The 25,486-nt window shown below is 33.9% G+C and overlaps 1 protein-coding gene across 1 annotated transcript in view; it reads right to left on the bottom strand.

The window, feature by feature from the left end:
- Positions 1-25,486, bottom strand: part of TBC1D22A (TBC1 domain family member 22A) — a 139,550-nt gene that overhangs the window by 32,010 nt on the left and 82,054 nt on the right. The gene's annotated exons all lie outside the window — the stretch shown is intronic.

The raw sequence follows: 25,486 nt of genomic DNA, 5'->3' as shown, positions 1-25,486 counted from the left end.
TTGATATAGGAAATTATTAAGTATTGTAAAAATAAAAATAACTTGTATTATATTGAACTGCATTAGATGTTTTCACTATAGGAAGAAAACTCACTCATAGTATGAAACATATTCAGCTCAGTTTTGTATTCAGATCTGCAGCTTTCTGTTCTGGTTTGAGTCAGTAGATACCATTCCTTTACAAAACTCCTCCTAGAAATTAGTATTTTATAATTTCACATAACAGTTGAGAAAATTTTGTGATGAGGTCTTTAAAAGACATCACTGTTTTCTCATATTATCAAATTAATCTCAGATTTTATTTTCTATACCACTAAGAACTGAAAAAATAATTATGATATTAAATTATCAATGTTATGACTATGAAATAATGCTATGTGAAATCTCATTAAAAATAAAATTTGAAAATAATAATTATAAAATTAAACTACATAATCTGGTCAATGGAGGTGTATTTAAATGCTGATATCTATATAATTTACAAGATCTAATTATAGTGCTTTAAAAATACAGCAAGTTTTTTTTCATATTCTTTGCTGGTCATTTCAAAACTGAAGTTTACTATTTAGAAAAACACAGTGTTCTGCTCAAATATAGTGAACTGAAACAATTTCTTACACAAATAATAACATGATAAAACACCTATTTTATTGCTATTTGTCCTAGAACAACATTATATTTAAAATTCATGCAATAAATAAACTTCCCAGCTATAATAAGTGACAAAGGAAAAATATTCTCCTACTATTAATTTTCCTTCTCCTCAGTCCTTGACTGATAAAAGAGCAGTGTGCTGCAAGAAGTTTGTGAAACACCTTGTTAACAGCTACAGAAATGACAGGCCATCTGGTCCACAAAATCAGTAAGGTTCCAGAAAAGAGACAATGCCAACTATTTGGAGGGAAGCTTTTAAGTTTAAAAGTGTACCTGGAACTGAAAATAAGAATTAGCTAATTTTTGGAAATACTTTTAAGGAACTGTAGAATAATTATCTGGACATGTATAAAATCCTGTACTTTGTCTTGTGCTTTTTCTGGATTTATTCACCAATGAAAGTTTCTTCAAAATGAATCTCTTTTAAATGAAACCAAATAGGCTTAAAAATGCAATTCATTAAAGGAAAAATGCATATCCCCTACAGATTTAAAAATTCATCATGCTTCAGAGATAAATCTAGGTACAAAGTATTTCCAATGGATAGTTTTAGACAGTTTTAGAAATTGAGTAAAACAGGTAATGCATAATTGCCTTTTCTAACACCTGATACCTATTATACTTTTCCATTTGCAGCTTTTGAAGTTACAAACAGTTTGATCTCTAAATGTACAGAAATGCAGACTACCAGCTAAAAGCTATTTAAAATCAAGTATAAACAATGACCTTGATTTAAATATTTCAGAAAAAAATCTCAAGGCAGATGTACAACCTTCCAGAAGACTTATTCTGAACATATTACAGATGACTCTGAGCACATTATCTAAGAACCATCTGTCATTATCAATAAAAATCATTTAGACTGTTAACATCACAAGTATCTCATTACCCTGCAAATGCTGGATCTCCTCTGCAGCTGAAACAAAAGGCATCCTTTGGACTGCACTTCCCAAACTTCTTGAATTAGACAACCACCAAAAGAATGCAAATTGTGTTGTATGACTAGACTGATTATTGACTTGTCAATGATTAGTCTAAGCAGCCTTCCACCCTGGATACTTCAACATTTAGGGAGCGTAATACCTCATGCTATATATTTGTATTTATATACAAATTTTATTGTATATTTGTATTTATATACAATACAAGATTATTGTTTAAGTACTCAGAATAATTAAAGCTATGAAATTTTGTCAGGGTTAGGTACTAAACCACATGTCACACTCAAGTAATAGCTCAGACACAAGGACTTCCAAACACACAATAATTACACATGAATAAAGCAACCTTAAGCAACTCCATTTCTTCCACATTACAAAGAGCAAATAGTTTAGGTGAAAAGAGATTTAAATAATTTTTGCCAAAACATCCAAGCAATCTATGCCAGAAAAAGACAAAGAAGCCAACACACAAACATCATGAAAAGTGGAATATGTTGGCCGCTCCTCCAACTTTTGCATTTTTGATCAGCCAGAAGCCTTGACTTCCTAGGCTCAGACTCAATTCCCTGTCAAAACAGACTCGAGTTCCAGTCTGAGAAGAAACACAGCAAGAGCACACCAGGGAGGTCCATGACAGTAACGAGCCTCTCACCAGGAATGACCAAGAGCAGATAACTGAGTATAGCAGTGCAAGATATAGAAGTACCTCCCTAGAATACTCCAGGTTTCAAAGGTTTCATGTTCAGAGATATCCTAAGAGAAGCTGCAGAATATGTCCATTTAATAGGAGTTAATGGATTTGTCTTAACTTCCGAAATCCTTTTGCAAATGCAAGCTTTTTGGTAAATCATCGAGTCCTGGAACAAAGAATTCCAAAACACGAGTGCATGCCACATAGCACGTCTGGTTTAAACCTGCTAGTTTCATTCAAAGTAGTTCAAATATTTGCAGTGAAAGAGTATGAATCACTTCCTGTTCAGCTTCTGCAATCCATTCAAATTTCCTTCTCTTTTGCAGACAAGAACTGTTCTGCTTAGTCTACTGTTCCTCATGTAGCAGTTCCACCCACTTTGCTCAGCCTTCTTAAGCATCCTCTCCTGTAGTTTTCTCATTTTGAAATAGCGTGTAAGTTGCAGAAAGAATATAACTCTCATAGTGCTTATAATGATTTTTTTTTTCTCCTTACCTTTTCCAGTAATTCCAAACCTTTGGGTTTTGTTTTGTTTTTGTTTTTGTTTTTTTTATTTTTCTATTCTTGACTGGCTTGTATTTTCCTCTTGTTCTTGACTGCAGGAAGCTACCTTGAAGCCCATCATTGTACCAGTAAAGCTAGGATTGGTCCAAACACACAATATCACTTTATTTCACTTTATTCAGTCCACACAAAATTTCACATTTATGCCAGGCTAACATATTTAACAGAAACCTGTAGTCCTGTGACTCTTTGCTGTCCACCTCTCACCTTTACCACCCTTAGTAACATGGTGCTGTCAGCAAACTTTGCTGTCTCAGTAGCTCTTCTATCCCTTTTTTATCTCTTCAGCAGAAAGAGCTTAAGCCTCATGACAAATTGAAGAAGAATTACATGTTATTTCCTTTAATTTTGAAACTTGCTTGCCTGTTTTTAATATTTGTTTTCTATCTTTCAGGCAGTTATTCATTTTCTTACAAGGGCATTCCCTTGAATTGCATAGCTGTGTTTCTTCTTTAATAACCTTCAGTGAAGAATGCTCTTCAATGTTTTCAATATTCTACATCAAACTGGTACATGTCTTCACTGGCTCCCAAGCTTTGTGAGGTGTGATTTTCCTCTACAAAAATCATGTCAACACTTTCTTAAAATGACATCATTAATCATGGTGAAAGAATATTACAATCAAGTTTATAGAACACTGAATTGAAGTCACCTTAATCTCGTCATTCTAAAAGATACTTTGCAGACTGCAACTATTTTTATTGTACACAGCAACCTACCAGCTCACGTGGGATCATAACCTTCTCCACTTGTCAGTTTTCCAGTCAGTTATAAAATAAAATTTCAATTATTCGAAAAGTGCTAAAAATTTTAATTTTATTCATTATACAGGTTAAAAAGTTTTTTTACGGTTATGTGCAAAAATACCTATTACAACACTTTTGCTGAGTTTGCACATTTTGGAGTGTCTTGCATCATTGTTTCTGCTTCACTATATCTATTCCCAAGAGGATGATCCTAAAAGCAGTAAGTGACCACAAGCACTTGTCTAACTGAATCCATTCTCACCATAAACGCAGCAACAAAGTTGGATCTTCTGTGCTTTAAAAAAACAAAAGAAACAAACAAAACATAACCTACAGGTGAGGCTTACAAGCAGCTGTTTCTAATGCGAACATCCATCAATTAACATGAAAATTTATGGGCAGGTTTGATCTTTGCATAAAAGAAAATCTGATCCAAACACATTTCATAGCATTTCAAAATCTTTAATGGAAAGTAACGTTTCCATTAACATCAAGCTAGAAATATCTGTCACAGCCAAAAAACTATGCAAATATCTCAACCCTTAGAGTTCACTCAATCCTTTATTTTTAAAAAATTACATTACAAGAACTGTGTTCATATTCCCTATTTCTGCTAGGCATGTTCAAAAAAATTACTTACCATAAAATCTTCCATTAGATTTGGCAAATTTATGCTGAAAACAAGGTGAAGATCAGTTTTCACACCAATTTAGTCATTGGCCTCTTTCCTCTAGTCACCAACAACATGGCAACAATTCCTAAAATATGACTTGTGATATAAACCTCTGCTGTGAAATCCCAGCCACAAAGAACACAGACCACTGCTGGAATTTTTTTGGATCAATACCTTGCCCTGTTGGAATGCTCCATATGGCATGCAAAATTCGTGTTAAGACAATGAATCAATGTCAAATATAAATGCATGCTAGTGATAATTACTATTTACCTGATTTATGCACTCTTCAACTAATAATTTAGTTTTATGAAGCATCTTTCATATAAATTTCCACATGACCTTGTATTTTTAGAGTGGAGTTTAAATTACTGCCCTCTTCACTTGCTAACATACTCAATTCGAATAGATTAAAAAAATAACTAACGAAGTGTGTATTTGACTTTTTTGTCTTAGCTTTTCCAGAATAAACTGTGGTGGAAAGCAAAAATCAATGTTTCTCATTTGGTTCTTTTAAAGAATTCACCATGAAGTTTTTAAAGAGTTCAGTCATGACTAGGATGTCAAGTGGATTCTCACTCAATAAAACGCTTTCACATCCAACACTGAACTGTCATCTTTTACAGCTATTTTTCCTCCTCTTGCACACAGGAGTGTTGCTAGATCTTAGCAAAGGAATGGAGCTTCTTATGCAGCTCCCTTAAAGCCTTTTCTTGCTGAATTGCGTATTGACAGAAGAAAGTGGAGGAAAGCAGTTTTCTTGAAAAATGCCTTGGATACAAATGCAAGAAGATGCTGAATTCTACACAAGGGGAATATTTTACAATTCTTATTTCTAACATCATTTTGAAAAGAACCTAAATAGACACAGAAGCATTAGGGATAGTGAGACTATCAGAATATATAATTTCTTTTCTCTAATTTCCAATGTTAATAAGCCTCTTGTTATCTGCAGTGAAGAGTGACCATGAGCTGTTCTTTGTACTTGCTGGAGAAACTAATACTAATCTGCTGCTTTGAATTTCTACAATTTGAAAAGGCAAACCACTTCCATTTTACCTAGCAGTTATAACTACATAGAACATAGCAAAACAGGGATGTGGCAATGTGAGCATGAATTCTGTCAGTGATAGACCAACCGCTGTGATTTTAGATAACAACAGTGAGGGCTGTATATAATACATTTTATAAAAAATGTATTTTACATTTTGTTCTTCTAGTAGGAACAAAAAATTACTTTCTGCAAGTAATATGTTTGTCAATGAGAACAGAAGAACCAGCAGAAAGAACTAATGAAACTCTTCCAGGATGATTTCAGGGCATTAACAAGTAGGAGCCACATTGCATTATAAGCTCACACCAATAACAATAGATAATTTACAATGTTTAGGTTTTAGAGAAGAGTTGATTACTTACAGCTATATTTTCTTTGTTCACATAGCCGATGTATTAAAAAACAAACTATTTAGGTTAGAGCCATTAATATGGTTCCTAATTATCTTGCCAAACCATGACATAGTGTAATGACTCAAAGTAGCGAATCTCTGTCTAATTACCACCGAACAACACTACGTCATTTACTTCCTCTAACAGCATGAAATCCAAGCATACAATTAATTCTGTTTCTCATGTAGCATATACTTCCCTACACACCTTAGTCCTGAGTCTTTTCCTCAGAAAAGGCTTAGACAGACAGATCACACAAGCTTTAAGAGTGTATGAGAAGTGTATGAGAAGACAAGACTGCCAACAGCCTTTTCAGAAACTTCCACTGGTTGAAAAGTTTAATTCTCTAGCTATTTCACTTTGCTTCTTTAATTTTCTGAAATTGCCCCACCCAAATTCAAAATCCCTCTTGCAGGTGTGAAGTTATGGAAGCACTGAGTGGTTATGGGAAATCTGAGGAGCAATAAGATAAGGATAAACCCAGAACTGACTATCTGCCTCCCCAGCACAGGTGAAGTCGCAGAAAAAACTTGCTAAAACCTGTGGACTATTTCTTTTTTATTAGGTTACATGGCAGACTTGACTAAAAATATCCAGACAAAATATTTTCAAAGGCATGCACATTTGGGATACCAAAATTTAGATTTCATCTTTGTTTCACCATTCAAGGATAGAAAAAATATGTATAGCAAAAACTTCTTATATTTTAAGCTGGGCTGAAAACTGTGCTTCAATTATTCAGACATGGCTGTCCGGCTGGAAAGAAATTTGTTTTGAAGTTTCCTTCTAATTAAAACCCCATTCGTTCTATCTGAAATCACTAATTTAATTTGTACTTAAACATTCAAATTCTGTCTCAAGACTTGACACCAATTAGCTGGCCAAAAATACGGTGGGAAAAAAGCAAAGTTATGTCACACTAATGTCAACACTGCTTTTAGTCACAGAATTCCATTTAAAAGTATGATTTAACTTAAAAAGCACAAACTAAATCCAGATCATTAGTAAATATGATCAGCAGCAACTGATTTAATTCTGAAGTACTTTGCTGCAAGGCAAAATATCTTTTTGCATAAATGCCAACCTGCTTTAAGCAAACTACTGATTTGATATAAGGACAAGCACAATTGCATAAGCATAATCAAAAAAGAATATGGCAACTTTTCCACCTGTGAGAACTTCAGCAGATCACAGGAATCAAAACCAGACCACACTTCCTCATAACCTGCTTTTAAAAGGCAAATGAACACAAATAAGCAGTATGACTAATATTTACTAAACTAATTCCCTATTTCACCTTTTGAATTTCAGAATTATTTACCTCATGTATCATTTTAATTATTTTTGCAGATAATTCCCAGAGAACCGCGATACTGGGAAATTAATTAATGGGCACAATAGAAGAACTGTCAGCATTGTTTAAATATAATTTCTGCACTAACCTCATTTACATGTATCCCTTTATTCTAAACAGAGGTACTGCTGAATTTTCGGTATGAAATTGTTAGTTCATTAAAAAGAGCACAATGATATCCTTTTCTGAAGATATTCATGGGTTATCAAATATACTGAAATACATGCTTGAGACAATCATTAGAGCCTTTAGTCCATGGATTTCAAAGACACTGAAATAGCTGTATAATAGTTGTATCATTGTTTAATTTTCTCTAGCTTTATCATTAGTTTTCATAAAAGTTATCAAATTAATACTTCAAGGCAAACCTACAGAAAGTATTAAGTGCTAATCCACCATTTCACAACTGAAAAAAAGTAGTAAGAATACCTCTACACATATATTTCTCATATTTATACTGAAAGACTAAAGCAAAATCTAAGTAACAGTATTAAAAAATAATGGTTGCTTATTCCAGCTTCTCATCAAATAACAAGAAAGTGCTTACTGGCACACTGCCAACACATCATTCAAAGAAATCCTCTCATGAAGTATGTTTTAGGCTACATATGTCACTTCCAGATAGCGAGGTTCTCACGTGCCTTTCTGGACAAAGTTGGTGGTCAGATTACAATGAACTCTTAAAATTAAATATTATAGGTCATTTGAGAAAAACATATTAAACAATCCAACAAAGATATTACTGAATTCTTTTTCAGTAAACAAAAATTCTCTACAATCCTCAAACTTTTGTAAATTGGGGGATGATTACATCAATGTAATGTAAAAGTTTTGTGAAGATTTCTGATTAGATTGACATTTATACCAGATTTTGTCTGTTTTAAGAAAAACGTATTTTCTTCTTAACAATAAAAAGAAATAAATTTTCCATCAAACTATTTCCAAAACTTTTTGTTTCTCTCAAGGAACACACCTTAAGAGCTGAGAATCAACAAATATGTCAGGTGTTCAGTTTATATTTTCTAATAGGTGGTGTTGTTGACTAAATGATAAGCAGAAATACCAAAAATATATTTAGTAATGAGCATGAAATATTACCTTCCTTCCCTGTTCTCCAAGCTAACAAGTTTAGGCATGACAGAGTCAAGAACATCCAATTTCTAGCACAACCATTATCAAAATACTCAAGACACATCACTGGCTGCTTCCCCTTCTCCCATCATTAAACCACACCAAACCACATTCTAAAAAACAAGAAACAAGTAACAAAATCCTTAATTTCAGATCACCATTATTCCTCTTAGAGGCTAGGAAAGAGCTGGGACTGGTATTTTCCTTCATTTGCTGTCCTGCAAAAATCTTATTCATGAAAATACTTTCATTGCACAGCAACACTATCTGAATCAGTCTCTACTTAGTGATGGCAATTTGCCTGAATGTTGAATCTTGCTTCATGATGATGACTTAATTATACCAAGCTTTTTGTGACCATATAACTACTTACAGCATTCCTTGGTCTGCATGCTTCACATTTAATGCAACTTCCATTAAAAAAAACTAATAGTGCCACTGAAACTAAAGTAGGTAGTTGCTGAATGCAGCAACATCTTGTGTGATTAAAGAAAAGCACAAGGTCTGAAAACATTACTCAACAGCTCTTCAGCTACATCCAGCACAGAGGCTCTACAGTCATGATTGTGCTAAACTGCAGGTTTATAAAAGGGCTCATGTCAAAAGCAACTAAAAAGCCAACACTATTACTCATTCCAAGTGTCTGAAAATTGCTAGTCACTCAATATCACAGCTGGAAATGTTAATAATGCATGAATTTTAATTAAATTCATTAAATACTTGATAGCTATCACCAGGAGTTTGATCTTGTTGGGATGAATAAGACTAGTTGCTTCTTTTGTTAACACAAAAGACTCACCAAGCTAATCCAAAAACTACTCTTCAGACCACTTGTATTCCCATCCACCAACTGCTTAGCACACAAAGAATTAACAGTAATGATCAGGTGCAACTTTGCTGAACTCTGATCAGAATGAGAGACTACATCTACTAAATATGACTGCCTTTATTAACTTTAGCAAAAATATTTCCTGTGAATAACACTACAGTTCTGAGGATGCTAAATGACTCCATAGATGCCACAGAACTTAAGTATCTTTCAGGACACTGAATCAAGGTAAGATCTTTGATTTGAATCTTCCTAAGATGCTGACAATCAACTGCAGATCAAGATAAAGTCTTCTTTAATAACAGGTCTTCACAGCAGACCACTGATTGAAGACAACAGCATAAAGCAAAAGACTCATGTGGGAATGGCAACACCTGTAGAGTTATTGTAATCTGCTTTATCAAGGTTCTCTGGAGGTTATCTCTGAAGCTACTATTCTTATCTCTGAAAAATGAAATTTTTATGTCAATCTTAAAGAGCCCTGAGCAATTACGAGATTATTACAACAGTAACAATTTTCCATTTTTCTCCATCTCAGGTGTATCAGCCACTAACCATCAATGCTTTCCTAGCAGCCACTTCCTTAGAAAAACTCCTACAAGAATATCCAGTAGCAGTGTAAATGAAGAAAAAAGTGTCAGAAAGTGAGGCAAATTTTCAGGTATTACCACCTACATGCAACTTTATTAATTCTAGTATTACTAATAATGCATTGGGGGTTTTTCTAGAAAATCTTACTCCATCACAAATACAGCAGAAGGGCTTAAAAAGCTCTTGCTCTTCGACAGCTTTTCCCATACTGAAAGCCTGATGTAACCTGCACAGCTTCATGTTCTTCCTGTTTGATGTGACATCACCAGACTGAAGTTTAAGTTACTCAGATCTCTTACTGCTGTCAATAAACATGACTTGCTGTTTTCTTTCCCTCAGCTTTTGTGAGCAATGCTCCACTAATCCATGCTGACACTGCAAGGACTGAGTCTTCAGCACCAGGAGCTTGAGACACTTCCAAGAGAAGACAAAGCCAATAAGAGTGCCCTAACCACTACCCCTACCCTTAAGCTGCTCAAAATAGGAGGACAGCTTTGATCCAAAGAAAAGCTTTCTGGCTAGTTTTTTGGACCAAACACAAAATCTTCAGCTAAAATTCACAGCATAACATCTAGTATTGTACTTCTGCAAATTCCTTCAGCAAAAAATACCGACCAAATACATAGAAAGGACAATACTAGTCCCACTGAAACAGCCTGGACACTGCATTAGATTCCCAAGCATCTCTCCAAATTTTCAGAAGCATTTTACTTATTTATTTTATTTAAGACTTTAAAGGAGTACAAAGTGAGGTTATAAATGGCACTTTCTGGATTTATTTTCTACTATAATAAAAGAAAAAAATTACATACAATTTTCTTTAAATCTCTCTTATTAAGTTGTAACAGGCAACAAAAAAAAATCATAAAAAATTAGGCTGCCAGGATTCAAGATGAATTTTGTCAACAAAATGAATGTGAAAAAAACAAACAAATATGCTCCACAGTAACAACTCAGTCTCTAGAAAATTAAAACAGAAACCAAACAAAATATTATCTACCCAAAGTGGAACTAAAATATTTACTTATTAAAGGATGTAGCATCAAAATGTAATTGTTAACTGTATCTGTCCTTCAGCTTTCTAGTACTTTTAAAATTAATCAAACTCATTTTTCTCACATGATTTTGCTTATAGCAATGAAGGCTGAAGACTTTGAACTTTTAGACTTTAAAATCTGACCAACATATCCCAAAATGCTGGAAAGAAGGATATAAAGCTGTATGTTCAAGCATAAATTTAAGTTAATGTCAATGTTTTCATATCTCACAAATAATGTAAACTGCAAATATAACTTATTTTGGTACATAGCTACAAGATTTTTAACAATGCTAACTCTGTTGCTTTGGGTACATAGTAATTTCTTGATTCCAAAACACCCTAAATCAATATCAAAATAGCAAAGGTTATAAAAAAATTAAATAGAAAATAAACTATATTTATGCACTTACATACTTTACAAAAAAAAAGAAAACCAAAGCAGAGATTTTAAGATAATCAACACCAGTCACCCAATACCATTTTGGAAAACTGTTTTCTGTACACCTTATTTTTCAGGGTAGCATTAAAATCTCACTGGTATAAAATCTCTGCCATTACAGAATGGCTCTATGGAAAGATGAAGCTCACCACACACTGACAACATCTGTAGCTCATTCCAGCCAAAACAAAAGCAGCACAGTGTGCATAGCTGGAAGAAACATGTTTGAAACAAGCAATGTGCAAAATGAGCTGCAAAACAGAGCATCAGCTCACACAAAGTTACACTGAGAATTTACAGGTTGAAGAGACTCCCAGAGCCAGGCACCCAGGCACAGTGACAGAAACAGAGGTGGCAAACTACTGACTGATTCCAGAAGTTTCACAATTCTTAGGACTAGTGATAAGATACTGAAGACGGATCCTGGCCACCTTTCAAGAACCTGCATTTGCCACATGACTTTCAGACAGCAAGGACTGTGTCAGGAACATTCCAAGGGCTCTTTATTTTCCATGTTATCCCACTAAAGCTTGGCTAGCCTTTGAAGGCTGTGAAAATTCACTGCATCCCTGGGTGCTTAAACAATAAACCAAATTAATAATCACTTCTCAAAAACAACAAGGTGCTGCTACTATGGAAACAGGTGGGAAGCAAAGGTTGTCAGCCCTGCTCAGTGGGAGCCTACAGGGAACCAAGCAGCAGAGTTCTGCTTCTGTAACAGGTATCGAACCTGAGAGAAAGGGAATTTAAAACAAAAGGAAAAACAAGAAAAAAAGAAGTCACAGCCCAGATAGAATAAAAGCCATGAAGAGTGCTTGTGTACTGAAATGGGACTCAACAACAAAGAGGAAGAGAAGCTACAAGTCAGAAAACAAAAAATATCTTTACCATAGGCCTAATTTACATAGCATATATTCAGAGATTAAAATACTAATCACACTTAAAACTTGAAAAAGAAATAAACTGCAATCATACAAACATTTAGTCTGGATTTAAATATTTAACTGCAAAAGTCATAGAGTATCATGAAACTAAACATTTCAAATTGTATCTTATGGAAAACTGAATAAAATTGTTATTTTTAATTATGAAAATGCTTTACTAAAAAGCAGGTATTGGCTTGTTTCAAGACAAACCAAAAGCACATAACCACCAGAAAAATATTTTTTCCTGAAATATTAAAATAAAGTTAAAACATAGTTAAGAGACAACTTTTCTCCGTCTGCAACCTAAGTTTTAAAAAGGTATCACTAATGAAAGTTGTCTATACTTCTCAGAAAGGACAGATTGATTCACTCTCCCATTAAGACACTGATTTTCCACAGTCTTGATAAATTAATATTAACAAGGAAAGAATCCCATTAGAAAGAAGAAAACCTGTTTATTAACAAACTGGAAGATTATTAGAACTTAAAGGCTCAATAATGAAAACACTACTATTAGTTTTGTGGATCTTTCTGAGCACAATGTAAAAGACTTCTTTTCAGCAACAAGAAAATCTATTAAAGGATAATCAGAAGGTAAGTCTTTGTTGAGCTGATTTCTATTTAATAATTTATATAAAACTTCCACAAAGTCTATTCTTTTTCAGAAAGGAAACAGTAGGTGATGTTATCCGGAAATTTTCATCCATAACTTTTTGCAAGAAAGAAAGAAAAACTGACTGTATTGAAATGAAAAAGCAAGAAAGCATAGGTATTTTAACTGTTATCTCTATTGTCCTATCTACTAACCATGTTTCCTCTCCAAAATATTAATTTCTGCCTAGAATGCAGAAAACCTGCTGGATAGCTATTTGTATCTAATTAGCTTATTCAAGGTATTATTACTATTTCCTAAGTCACTACATAAAAATTTGCATTTTCACTACTATTTATTGTGTTTCATAAAATTCCATTAGAAACAAATTCAGAGCAAATAAAAGTTGGAGGCATAATTTCCATTTATTACTTCCATAATATCTTTTCCATTCAGACATATCAACACAATCTAAGGAATTTCTGCCATTGTTCTCAGAGACAGATAAATGACAAAAAATAATCACAGCATGCAATTGTTCTAATGTACCAAAACCAATGGAAAATGTATTAAAGGTTATGTGATCCAATGTACAGCAATCCTATGGATATTTACAATGATCCAATTGAAAAGTATTGTAAAAGATTATTATTTGCTTTCAGTTTGTGGGGGTTGTACTCCTTTTCAAAAACAGACACAGGAGGTCAGGATGATGTCTCCAGAGGAAAAGTGAGATCCCTTAAGAGCTTCCCTTCAGACAAATTGAAAATTCCAGGGATCACTGTGAACACCAGGAGAAATTACAGCAAAGAACACCAACCAGAGCCAGAAAGACTGATGGGAGAATCAGGAGGTAAACAGAGTTTGATGAAAAGAATCTTGCAGATGACAGAGAGGGCTCTGAGGAGTTTTCTAGGATTCAGAAAGTAATTTCTGAATGGCACAGCTACTGTGGTTTAGTCTGGATTGCAAACATTCTTTTGAAAACACATTCTCACATATAGTCACATACTGAACCAAGGCTAAGGCCAACCTGAGATTTTATAGAGCATCCAGGGTCTTGTCAGAGTTAGTACATGTAGTTATGAACTATTCTCTTGCACATGACAGTCTTCTTGCAAAGTTTTATTTATCTCCTATTCCTTCATTACTTAAAAGCATAACAGAAAAAATAAGTCAGACTGGGAATTTCATGCAATGTTTTCCCATACACTCCCTCCCTGCAGGAAAAAAACAATCAGACACAAACTGTATTAGTTTCAGAAACATTCTCAGTCAAACTAAACCACAGAAGAGCCTTTGATTTTATCCCAGTCATCTGTTTCATTTATAAGAAGACTGTTCCATGTACTGCAATAAATTCAAAGCCTTCAGTCTGTCTTCTGTCATGAGAAAAATGACAATGCTGCAGTGTGAAAGATGGGAAAAACTATGCATTTCCATTAATACCTGAAGTGGCCAAACACCTTTTGACTCCAGACTATCATGCCCAAAAGCAGAATATCATGCCCAATTTCCTTTATTCTGGTATTCAAAATTAGAGAACTAATATAGCCACAAGTCTAATTACCACTTAAAAATGAAGATTTCTCAGAACTTAGTAAACATTTATGACATATTTCTTAGTACTCTTAAGTCAAATGGACACCTCCATCTTCCCTCTAGGAAAGGAAAGCATAGCTAATTCAGAATTATTACCACATGCTCTCTTTCATTATTCAATCTCTTTAAGAAAGCACGACACGCACAATTGCTAGTCCAACCTCCAGCAGTAATAGTATTCATCAGTAATCTTCTTGTGAGCCTTTACAATGGCTCTACTACTTGACTTCAATCAGCTGTAAAGCTCTTTTATTCTGTTATCACATCAGTGTGAGGGAATGAATGCCAAGGATTGAATGCCCTCCTAAAGGAGCGCAGTCATGCTGTTAGAATAGCAATGAGCTTCATCTGACACTGCTCAACACCTTCTTTCACACTCCCTCACTCTCACAGAGAAACACAGGCATGACAAAAATAAATGTCTGTTGAGTGGGAATGCTAAGAAACAAATCTACAGAATAATATACTAAATAGAGCATATCACAGTTTAATAGAAAGAGTTGGAAATTGATAAAAAGGATGCAATTAATAGACAACTGGCAGCAGTTGTGTTCCATTTGTCAGAGGAAAAGGATGAGTGGAATAATTATGATACTAGTGAGAAAAAATCAGAATTTTCTACACAGAATGTCTCATCTATTCTCAGTCAGTTCTTCTTAAGCACATTTTATTTTTGTTGATGTAAGGACCTAAGCACAAACTTGTTCTAAATCATTTTAATAAAGTGACAAAAACTAGAGGTCAGATCAAAAAATGTATGATTGTTGATATTTTAAGTAGAATCTTTTGATAGCTCAGCCTGTCTCCTCCCTGCACTGGAGTTGTGTACATGGCTTTAGCCAAAAGAAGCAGATAAGCCTGATATGAAATCTCTCCAAATATGCCCCCAGAATCTAGACTGCCATATTGACAAAGCTATCAGACAACTCAGGAAAGGCACTGAATTGCCATTTATAACTTAATATTGCTTTTTGGAGAAAATCAGAGGTTTTTATTTTTATTTTTGTAATTTGACATACATAGTCAAAACTCCACCCTGAAAGTAAGCTATGCTTTGTCAGGAAATACAAAAAGTGCAGTAAAAATAAAACGTGCATTTTTCTAGCTCATGTACATTAGTGAGACATTCAGTAATAAATATATTATAAAGTGCTTTTCAAAAATTTATGTCTCAATAGTTAGTTATGATAAATTCCACTTTCTGACCAGCAATAAAGCAGTGTCTTTCCTCAAGAAAGCTTATTTCTACTAAATAATTTTTAAATATTTAAATCAAAACATTTTCACAATGATATGGAAAAATCTACACAGTCTGTAAGATGGAATGGCTGAAAGGAGGAAAGACATCAGAAAGCTGGCATAGAAAATGAATCAACTAAGCTAAGAAAACTTAATTCTTTTTGTAGGACATTCTCTTTTAAATCAACACTAAGTTGCAAGTCCATTAATTCTTTAAAACTGACACTTCATAACCACAAACCCAATGGGTTTATGCTCCTACTTCCTCACAGTCATTAAGATATTCTAACTTTCTCCCTTCATTTAAAATGTTTATACCAAAAAGAAATAATCCTCCTTGCATGAGAGCTTATTTAAATTCCTGTGCTGCTCCATAAAGGATGAAGGATGGTGCTGTAGACTGTGAAATGCCTTTGTGTTTGACCAGAAGCAGATTATTTCAATAGTGCACCACGCTCTACAGTCCATTTTAGATGAGCAGAAACACAGTGACATCTCTCTGCTGTGAAGTATGCCAGCACCAACTCCAGCTTGGAGGAACAGAGAATGACTTTTGTGCCTCTTCTCAGGAATAAGGCATTGATGTGGCAAGTGAATGAGGCTTCTGAACACTGTTTTCAGAACACAAACTGACATCTCAGCACACCAGAGATGCAATAAAACTTAATGAGTGACTCAACTGATCACATTTTCTTGAGAAACTACACTGCTCCAGTGACATAAACAGCAACTTTTCCAGTAGGAACGTGTTAAATAGTTTCCTGCACCTCTCAATCATGCTTGTAAAAAGATCAAAACTCAGGATGAAGCTCTACAAAACACCTTCACCAGTGAAAGTATATAGCTAAAATTGTATCTGCAATGGTGCTAGACTTTATGGTATAGTATTTTGGTGACACCCTTTCCTAGTAATGTAAGGAAGATAAGACATCAATAGAAATCAGTAAAGGATTAGTATTTTTCTCTTTTTTTTACTGTAGGTGAGCAAGAAAAATTTATCACAACGTGGTCAGGCAGTTGGACTGGAAAGGAACTGTAGGTCCCTTTTAAATTAACTAATCTATCCAATTCTACTAATTACATCATAATAAACAGTTATTAGCACATGCAGTCAGTAAAAGTGACTCACTTCTCATGTAGAAATGGGCCAGAAATGACCCATACATGGTCTAACATGGTGAGCCAGCCATTCCCTCTCTCCTCTCACAAAAGCGTGATACAGAACTGCCTTGCCCTAAACTTAATCATGTCTAATAAACAATCAAGTTAAATCAGAAAATGATCCTCCTCATAGCCATGAGCAGAAGGAAAGAACTTGATGGCAGCTGAGATAGACCAAGTTCAACCCCCCCTCTGACAGGAGAACAAGAAAGCACCCACAACTCACACATGAAAGCACCCATAACTCACACTGGTTTCAGTAAATAGCATTATTCAAAATAACTAGGCTGCACCAAAGGTAGATTGCAAGAAGACACATGAGATAAAGACAATTCTCAAGGCTGTTAACACTGTTTTTGCACAACATGAATGAACTCATGGGCATTAGTTTTAAGATGTTTTAGCACAGGTATGCATGATTCCACATGTGCTCATCCTCACACTTCCAAGAACTCCTTCTGAATATGAAGAGTTTTCTGATTCAGTATTTATTTGCACTTCTAAAAGCAATGAAGCAGAATAAGGGCAAGAAGAAAACAAAACAAACAGTCTTGGTGAGTAAAAACATTTAATGAAGATTTAACTCTACAAAGTCTACTTTTCTACTGATACTAGCAGAATTTTTGGAAATGACATGAGGGAAAAATATTTCTAGCAACAAGCTAATTAATCTGAATAAAAGCTAAAGGAATAATCATAAATTTAAATCATAAATTCAAATGCACCTAAAAGAAAACAGATAGTCATTACATTTTAATACCAAAATTAATAATTGTTAAATTCCCCATTAAAAAGTACTTTACAAGACTTATTTACTACAATAAAAGTACCTGCAACATTATTCTGACTTTGCATAATTTTCTGTTAATTACTTACACTTAGCAATATGATGGAAAACCTAATAATGTTTAGTACTTATATAAAGGGACAACCTGGAAGGAAACGAAATTCCAAATGGTTTTAAATTACCCAAAAGATGAAAGAAATTTTTATCTTCCCTTCATTTTCCAAGTACTTATTCAAGGGATCAAAGCATGTTAACACAACTGCTTTATTTAGAAGTATTAAAAACAAGATGACTCATCTCTCCTACACTTTGTTCTCCCCACTTCATCCCTGCTCCCCTGCTGAAAGAATAACATTAGGTTTTGTTAATGCTCTTAAACAATATAAATCTGTATTGGAAAACTATCATGATTAAAATTAAAGAAATATTTATTTCAAATATATTTGCTTCTGATATTTAAACACATATAAAAGCAAAATGCTTCTGATATGAACAATGTGGAACTAAATAAGATATAAATTATTAAAAAGGGGATTACTGGAAACAGTGAAGGTCAAAATGAATGTTTGGTTGAGACCAGGAAAAGGAAGTAGTAAAGACAGGACACAAACAAAAAGCAAGTCTTGACGCCATGAGCAATATTAAAACCTAAAGGAAACCACTTTGCAGTTTGAGTAAGTTTATTAACACAAAAAGGTCTACCTATCATAATCCCATTAAAAATAAGAACCTTGATTAATAATTATTTAAAGACTTTCTTAATTAGAAGCAAAAATGTAATTTTCCTGTAATACAAATAATATTTTATGTAAAATATTTGTATCCATTTTTTTCATGACACTTTCCACTGTTTATTTATTTGTCAGCAAATCAAGCAACCTGCTGACCTGGACTGAATGGAGAAGCCAGCTCTCCTCACAGCTCTCTTCATATATTTGAAGACCAAACAAGGAAGTTAAATTTTCCTACTGTGTTATATTGCCAAGTGCTCAAATAAAATGTATGTGGAAGGAAGAGCAGAAAATATATTTGAAAAGTAAAAGAGGACACAATATTTAAGAATATTGCTTTTAAAACAAATTTACATAGAAAACACAGATTTCAATATCGCACAAAGCAAAATGTTGCACTTTTCTATTTAAATATTTAAATTAGTAGAAAAATTCAATATCAATATTGCAAGCTAAAAAATACCGTGGACAAAGAAATGCTGCCTAATTGTGCATGTCAACTTTGCATGCCTTAGACCCTCTTCCAGCCATGATGTGGTTATGAAAAAACACAGTGCCTTCTGGAAGGAGTCTTGAATCACATGGAGTTTGTAAAAAATTGTAAAAAAAAATAGCATCTTCTTCAACCTTTCTAACCTAAAGATCTTTTTTCTATGTGGAATATATGCACAGAGTTTCATATATCAACAGTGTTTCAGAATATATCAACAGTTCCAGAGTACAGTATGGCTACTCTAAAAGAATCTAGGTTGAGTATCTTGTCTTTGAGTACGGGAAAATCCAAGTAAGTGCAAATTTTAGGTAACTTCTTCCCATTCACCAGCATCACAGCACAGAGGTATCTTGATCCAGATATTAGAATCTGCTTCAATTCCTAATGATAGATTTTTCTCTCACAAGGTTGCTCAGTCCCTTTTTGAATCCACATAACATTCAGGACCCACAGAGTGTTGTGGTAAAGAGTTCAACAATTGAACTGCATGCTGTGTAAAGAACTATCTTAGGCTTGGACCTGATACCAGTTTTTATATGTGACTAAACTTTCCCCTATGTCACATTCTCAATTCTCCTCTCAATCATTTCCCCCCATAGGCTAAGAAATCTTGAAGGTCTTCCACTTTGACTTATTCTTGACTTCCTCCAATCTGTTCCATAGGAATACTGTAGATTTATATAATGGTAAAATTAGGGTCTCTTTCATTCTTCATTCTATCCTTTTCCTAAAAGTATTCTGACCTCCAGTTCTTGTTCTAGGTGGCAACACACAGTTCATGGTTAAAGATTATGTACCAGAATATAATTTCCTTTTTCAACCCAAATCTTTCCATGTCACTTTACATTTACCTGAATGGGAATTTTAAGTGCCATTGTATCCTTGTCACTGTGTCTCAGACTGTCTTTCTGCTTTTCTTGGTTTGTAAGTTGAGTTCTATGCTTATTCTAAATGAGTTTTTACCAGCTGCAGGCTTTCCTATTGTGTTAGTTGCTTTTCTTTCCTGATCATTTGTGATGATAATGTACACAATGTACACAAGTACAACAAGCACACATAGGAAAAGTACAGACATCTGCAGTACTTTCTGTTCATCAACTTAAAAATGTATCTTAATATGAAAACTTTCAACTTCTAATGCTACCTTTTGTTCAGATATGAGATAAAGGAATATCTGTTTTGTTTCAACTTCATCTACTGTGCATTTCAAAGTAATTGAAATTGACCTTTTTTAAATTTCTAATCAACAAAGTAAGTTCCTTCACAGTGAATAAAGGAGAAGTAGGTGATACATCAAAATACCTTTCCCTTAGTACTTCTCAGAGGTTTTCACTGTCTTCTCTGAATTAACTGATAACTACTGAGCAACTTTATTATGTCAAAACCAATAACAAGAAAAGGTTCACCAAAGATACTGTAACTGCAAACTATCCTGAAATGTGTTTAGTGGGGACTTTTATCTGCTCCCCAACAGCAGTATTTCTGTTCACCTCTTCTCTTTGACATTTTAATAATAACACAGTAATTAACATTTCCTCTGTGTTCAGTCTCTGAAATAATGCGATACAACAGAAAGCAATAACAGAATTAAAATAAATAAGAGTATCTAAAGTATACTAGGATAAAATGACATGGAGACATGTCTTTTTAGTCGGTAGGAAAAAACATCACAACAAATTTAGAAATAACCCTCTTATAATGAATCTCTGTTTTAAAATACAACTTAAACTGCAGGTTGAAAGATTATCACACAGGAAGATAAAGCAAGCTTTGTATGAATCACTACTAATCAGCTATCCTCAAAAAAGAAAGTATCTTTGATTGAAATTCTATATTAAAAAGTATAGAAAATATGTACCTTAGTTCTTTTTAAAGTATCAGTTTTAAGTTTACAAACTACATTTTAATTACTGTTGATGAGCATGATAGAAGTTTTCCTGCTCATTACTCACAGTTGCATACCAGTTTGCCAGTTAAATCTTCATTAATATTCTCATTTCTAAGTGCTTTGATGTGATCAGTTCTTACTTTCTGCTAGGAAAAAGGCATAAAACACAAGTTCAAATGCTTACTGGGTTTATGAAGAAGAATACTGTAAGAAGGATTGCTTTGACAGTTTTATTAGATTAACACAATCCATCAGCTTGCACAAGATACGTTGCTCTTCAAAATGAAGGTATGGCAACTTTCTAAGTGGATGCTAATGCATTTAAATTGAAAAGCATTGGTATCACATCTTTCCAATGCAAATTTCAACAGAAAATAAACTGAAATACACTGAATGGCATCTGATAACAGCATTTATAAACACAGTCTTCTCACAAAATAGTAAGTTAAAAAGAAATGAAGCACAACTACCTGTATGTTTTCTCACAAAGATGAAACTATATTTTTTAAATGTACATGGAATTTGTAACTATTTTACATATATGAAAAACTACATGACAATTTCTGGAATTGTTGAGCTATATAGGTAAAAAAATACTACAACAGAAATTGAAAAATTTGCAGGATAGTCAGCATGGGTTTAAGAAAAGCAGGTCCTGCTTGACTACACCAGACTTCTTTCTATGACAAGGTGACCTGCTATGCTAGGTTCTGTTTTATGGTTGCAAAAATAAATTATTAATTTTATTATGCATTTTACCATGTAATCATGATACAGCAATGTCATCAAATCGAAATATATGTGAATTTTTGTTAACCAAGCACAAATAGTTTGAAATGACTATTGTAAAATGTGCACAGCTTTTCCTTTTTTTTCAGCAGATGTTGAAGATGCACTGAGTAACATTAGATACTGACTAAGAACCATTTAATAGACTGCACCAATTTCCATATAATAACAAAATGCACTACTGACCTTGACATAATGTCTAATTAACCCAGGATTATGGGGTTATTGGATTATTTAATCCATTAAAATGGATTAAACAGGCTTATCTGAAAACTTATGTCACTATTCACATTAGCAAGTAACTGAAGGCAACAGGAGATGACGGGAAGATGGGAGCAGCCTGGACTGAGGTTCCTACAGGACATTGCCTATAAACACCCACAAGAACAAACCTCAAAATGAGCACCATGGCTATTGGCACCACACTGTTCAAAAACCCAGAAGTTTTCATTTCCATGGCTGTAAAAAATACATCTTTAAAACAACAACTTAGTGGGACTGGAGAGAGAAAACATTTTTAATTTCAAAAAAACCAAGGAAAATACAAAAGCTGCAATTGAAGTACTTGGAAACAAAGATAGAATGGTTGGTGAATTGTCAGTGCTGCTTAAAACAGCGGAGAAATAAAAGCTAGCCTGTGTGAAATTAAAGCATTGTGAACCCTGCAAATGGAATGAACAGAAATCACAGTAATCAACTAAATACAATTGTGCTTTATTATTCTGATAAAGTGGGCTGAAGTATCCTTAGTGTAATAATATTCAACATTTCAAAATAATAGTAGCTAAGTTCAGTATATAACCCACTATAAACATTAGAGAAAAGGGTATTGTTCAACTTCGCAAATTACCAGAGGCACTTAAAAAAAGAGAGAATTGCTTTTTAAATTAATTTCATAAGTTACCTTCAAATGAAGTCTCCAAATTCCAATTTTTTGCAACTTCTGTCAGCATACACGAATGAGAAACTTGTGCCATTTGGAACACACAATTCAATTTCTATGTGATTGCATGAACTCAGTATTTCTCAAACATCAGGGTCAATACAAACTAAGAAAGCCATATAAAATACACTGTTCCTTTTTACAAATAACTTCTGAATTAAACAAAAATCAAGTCCTATTTTTTCCCTCCTTACTGTGGAAAAATACAGTTCCAGAATTTAATCCACATATCTCCAGCTTGAATCAAAACTTGTCTTCCTTCAACTGCCACCAGTCACAACTTTCAAAAATACAACAGCAGATGTGGAGTCACCAGCTCTGAAAGATGCTTCCCACAACAGCTATTTTCACTTTGTAAACTCTTTCTTTCATTGTTTACAAAGTCATGACAGTACTGCAACACAGCAATGATGCTCAAGTTGTGATTCAGATATTATACTTAGTCTTGAGTAAGTGTTTTAAAGACATTGAATTTTAGCTTCATTGAAAGTTATTGTTACTCTACGGAACATTATTGAAGACAACTGAGTTACAAGAAATGAATCTTCCCCAACGACTCCCCTGTACAAGTTTGTTTGTGGTTTATTGTACACATAGTGAAAATTAATTAGGGTTTAGCCAAAAAGGTTGAACAGAGGAACGAATGTTCATTCACAGACATATGTTTTCAACAAGGTAAATAGACTAGGCAAAATTTAAAACAAAACAAAAGATGGAGTCATCAAATTAGTTCACTAAATTAAAATATGCAGTTATTATTAGTAATAACTGATTTGTATAGTCAATCAGAATAACCAGTATATTAACTACATATTTCCCCATTTGTACTTTCACAGTATATATTCTGTTCAGAGATCTGATTAATCAGGACAACTTTATTTCTGAACTAGTGCCCAATTGAAGATTTTCATGCTGAAGTTTTTTTTTGTTGTGCAGAAATGTATCTTAACAGCTAAAGGTGGCAGAGATTTCGTGAAATCACGTTGACTAAAGACAGCCCAGAGGACTGCTGAAATCAGATTTCGCTTGAAAATCATTGTCCATTTCTGATGCCACGTTAGGCATCACTTTAGAAGTTCGTCATATTCACCTACAGATTGCAGCATCATTAGCTTTATTTCAGTTTCATACTACAAAAAAAATTAATTCCAACTAAACACAGAACAGCCAAAATTTATCAAATTTACATATACTTTGAAATAGTTGGAGTTTTTTGATCAGTAGTTTCTGACCTACCGCTGGGAGAACAGAAACTAAATTGGGATAACCATATGAATACTTACAGAGAAAAATGTCAAGAAAATGAAAGAACTGAATAATGGAACATCTGAGTAATGACAAAAGAAGAAAATTACATATTGTATCTGATTCAAAGGGATTCATATTATTTGTATTAGATGGAAATTTTAAAAAAAATAGGAATTGGGCTCTTTGAAATTCTGTGAGAGAAAAGTACAGCACAGATTGTCTGTAAAATGTAAGAGAAAAATATGTTGAACAAAAAAATCCTATGCAGAATCTACTAGAAAAAGTTATGAAATAAGAGAAGCAAGAGCTCTATTGAGGAAAAGAGGAATTCTTGGTATCAGTAACTGTTGTCAGCTATCTCAGGAGAACTGTCATGCAGACGTTCTGAAGCACGTATCTTAACTAAGGAAGGCAGGTCAGGAAAAAAAGTAGATATGCAAATCATCAGCATAAGCTGACAGTGAAGTTGTAAGAAAGTCTCAGATCACCCATGAGCAGGATGGAGGAGGAAGAGTGAAAAAGAACCAAGAAGCCCTGTGAGACAGGAAGAAAGGGCAAAATAGCTCTCAAAATAGACAGCCAAGGACAATGCAAGTGGCAGAGCAAAGCACAAGACTGTCACGTATCAGGAACACAAGAAAGGCCAGAATATTAAAGAAGCAGTCATTACTACTGGGACCTAAGGACTGGAGAAACAAAAGAAGATAAGTTCTAATAATAGTTCTAACGAGGTTGTGCATTCCAGAAATAAACAATAATTATACCAATTTCATAAGCCCTTCACAAGGATCTATGCTGCTGTAAAGAAGCTATTTTTACTGAATTTTACTGGATTTGTCAAATATTAGTTTGTCCTTTCTCCCCTGTCCCCCTAAAGTTGTGTTTGAATTTCGGTATTATGTCTTACACAGTGGCTAAGAGTTAAAATGATCTTTAACATTTAATAGATTTTCTGGGCAGGCTGCCTTAGCTATGTATGTCTTAATAAATTTGAAACAAGGAACCAGAGAACTGTACAACATGTTAGGACCTTTGAACAACAACAAGACATCAGAACAAAAAGGGAAAAGTCAAATGGCAGTCTTGGTTTAGTTGTTAGTGCTCACTTCTATGAACAATAATAACTGACACAACTAACTGGAGCTTCAGAAGAGAAAACTAAGTAGATTTAAAATACTAAACTAAACAGCTTGCAATTGTAGTGTTGCCTTAAATGCAATGTAGTCTTAAAAAATCAGAGAAGCTCAGTGAGGACGGGCTCTATGGGAGGAAGGAGCATAACATTAGAGCATATAGATGTAAGGAATTAAATTTGCCTTTTTGTCTTCTTGTATAGCAACACAATTCTCTTCCAGAGTTTGGTCTTTGAGAACAATATTCATTTTAATAAAGCCTTCTTCTAGAAACATTTGCTACTTCAAAGTAGCCAAGGAGTAAAACAAACTGGTTCCTAGACTGTATCTAACATTCTACAAGTATTCTATACTCATTCATCAAGATCCTGATCAATAAAGCACTTGAGAGTACATGTTTAAAAACAAAAATTCACGGTTGTTCTATTGAAGTCAATGGGACTATTCACATTCTTCAAGCTAAACTCAGCTAAGCATAACAAAAAGTACTTTCTCTCTGCATTCACAATCAACTTTCATTTAGCCACAGAAAAATTAACATCTATTTCAACAGTACTGGAAGCTGCCTAAAGAACTTGAGCTTCCTATGCATATCACTGAGTTTTGATTTGCTGGTTTTTTCATGTCTAAATACCTTCCTTATAAAAAAGCATAGGTTCTTATCTTTTTCCTTCTTTTACTTTCCACACTGAATCTTCCCTGATGTCAATGAATGCCTCCAAAGAAAAATGGACAAAAATTAGCAATACACGAACATATTTCTAATTCACACTTACTAACATTAAAACAGTTGATCAAGTGGTCAAGAATCTCACATCATTAGTCTTTTTAAACATTATTAAAATAATTTTAAGCC

Source organism: Passer montanus, unplaced genomic scaffold (assembly GCF_014805655.1).
Source record: "Passer montanus isolate IOZ18808 unplaced genomic scaffold, ASM1480565v1 scaffold6, whole genome shotgun sequence".
Lineage (NCBI taxonomy): Eukaryota > Metazoa > Chordata > Aves > Passeriformes > Passeridae > Passer > Passer montanus.
Note: the sequence above shows the minus strand (reverse complement) of the source record. Positions and strands in the feature narration are given on the sequence as shown.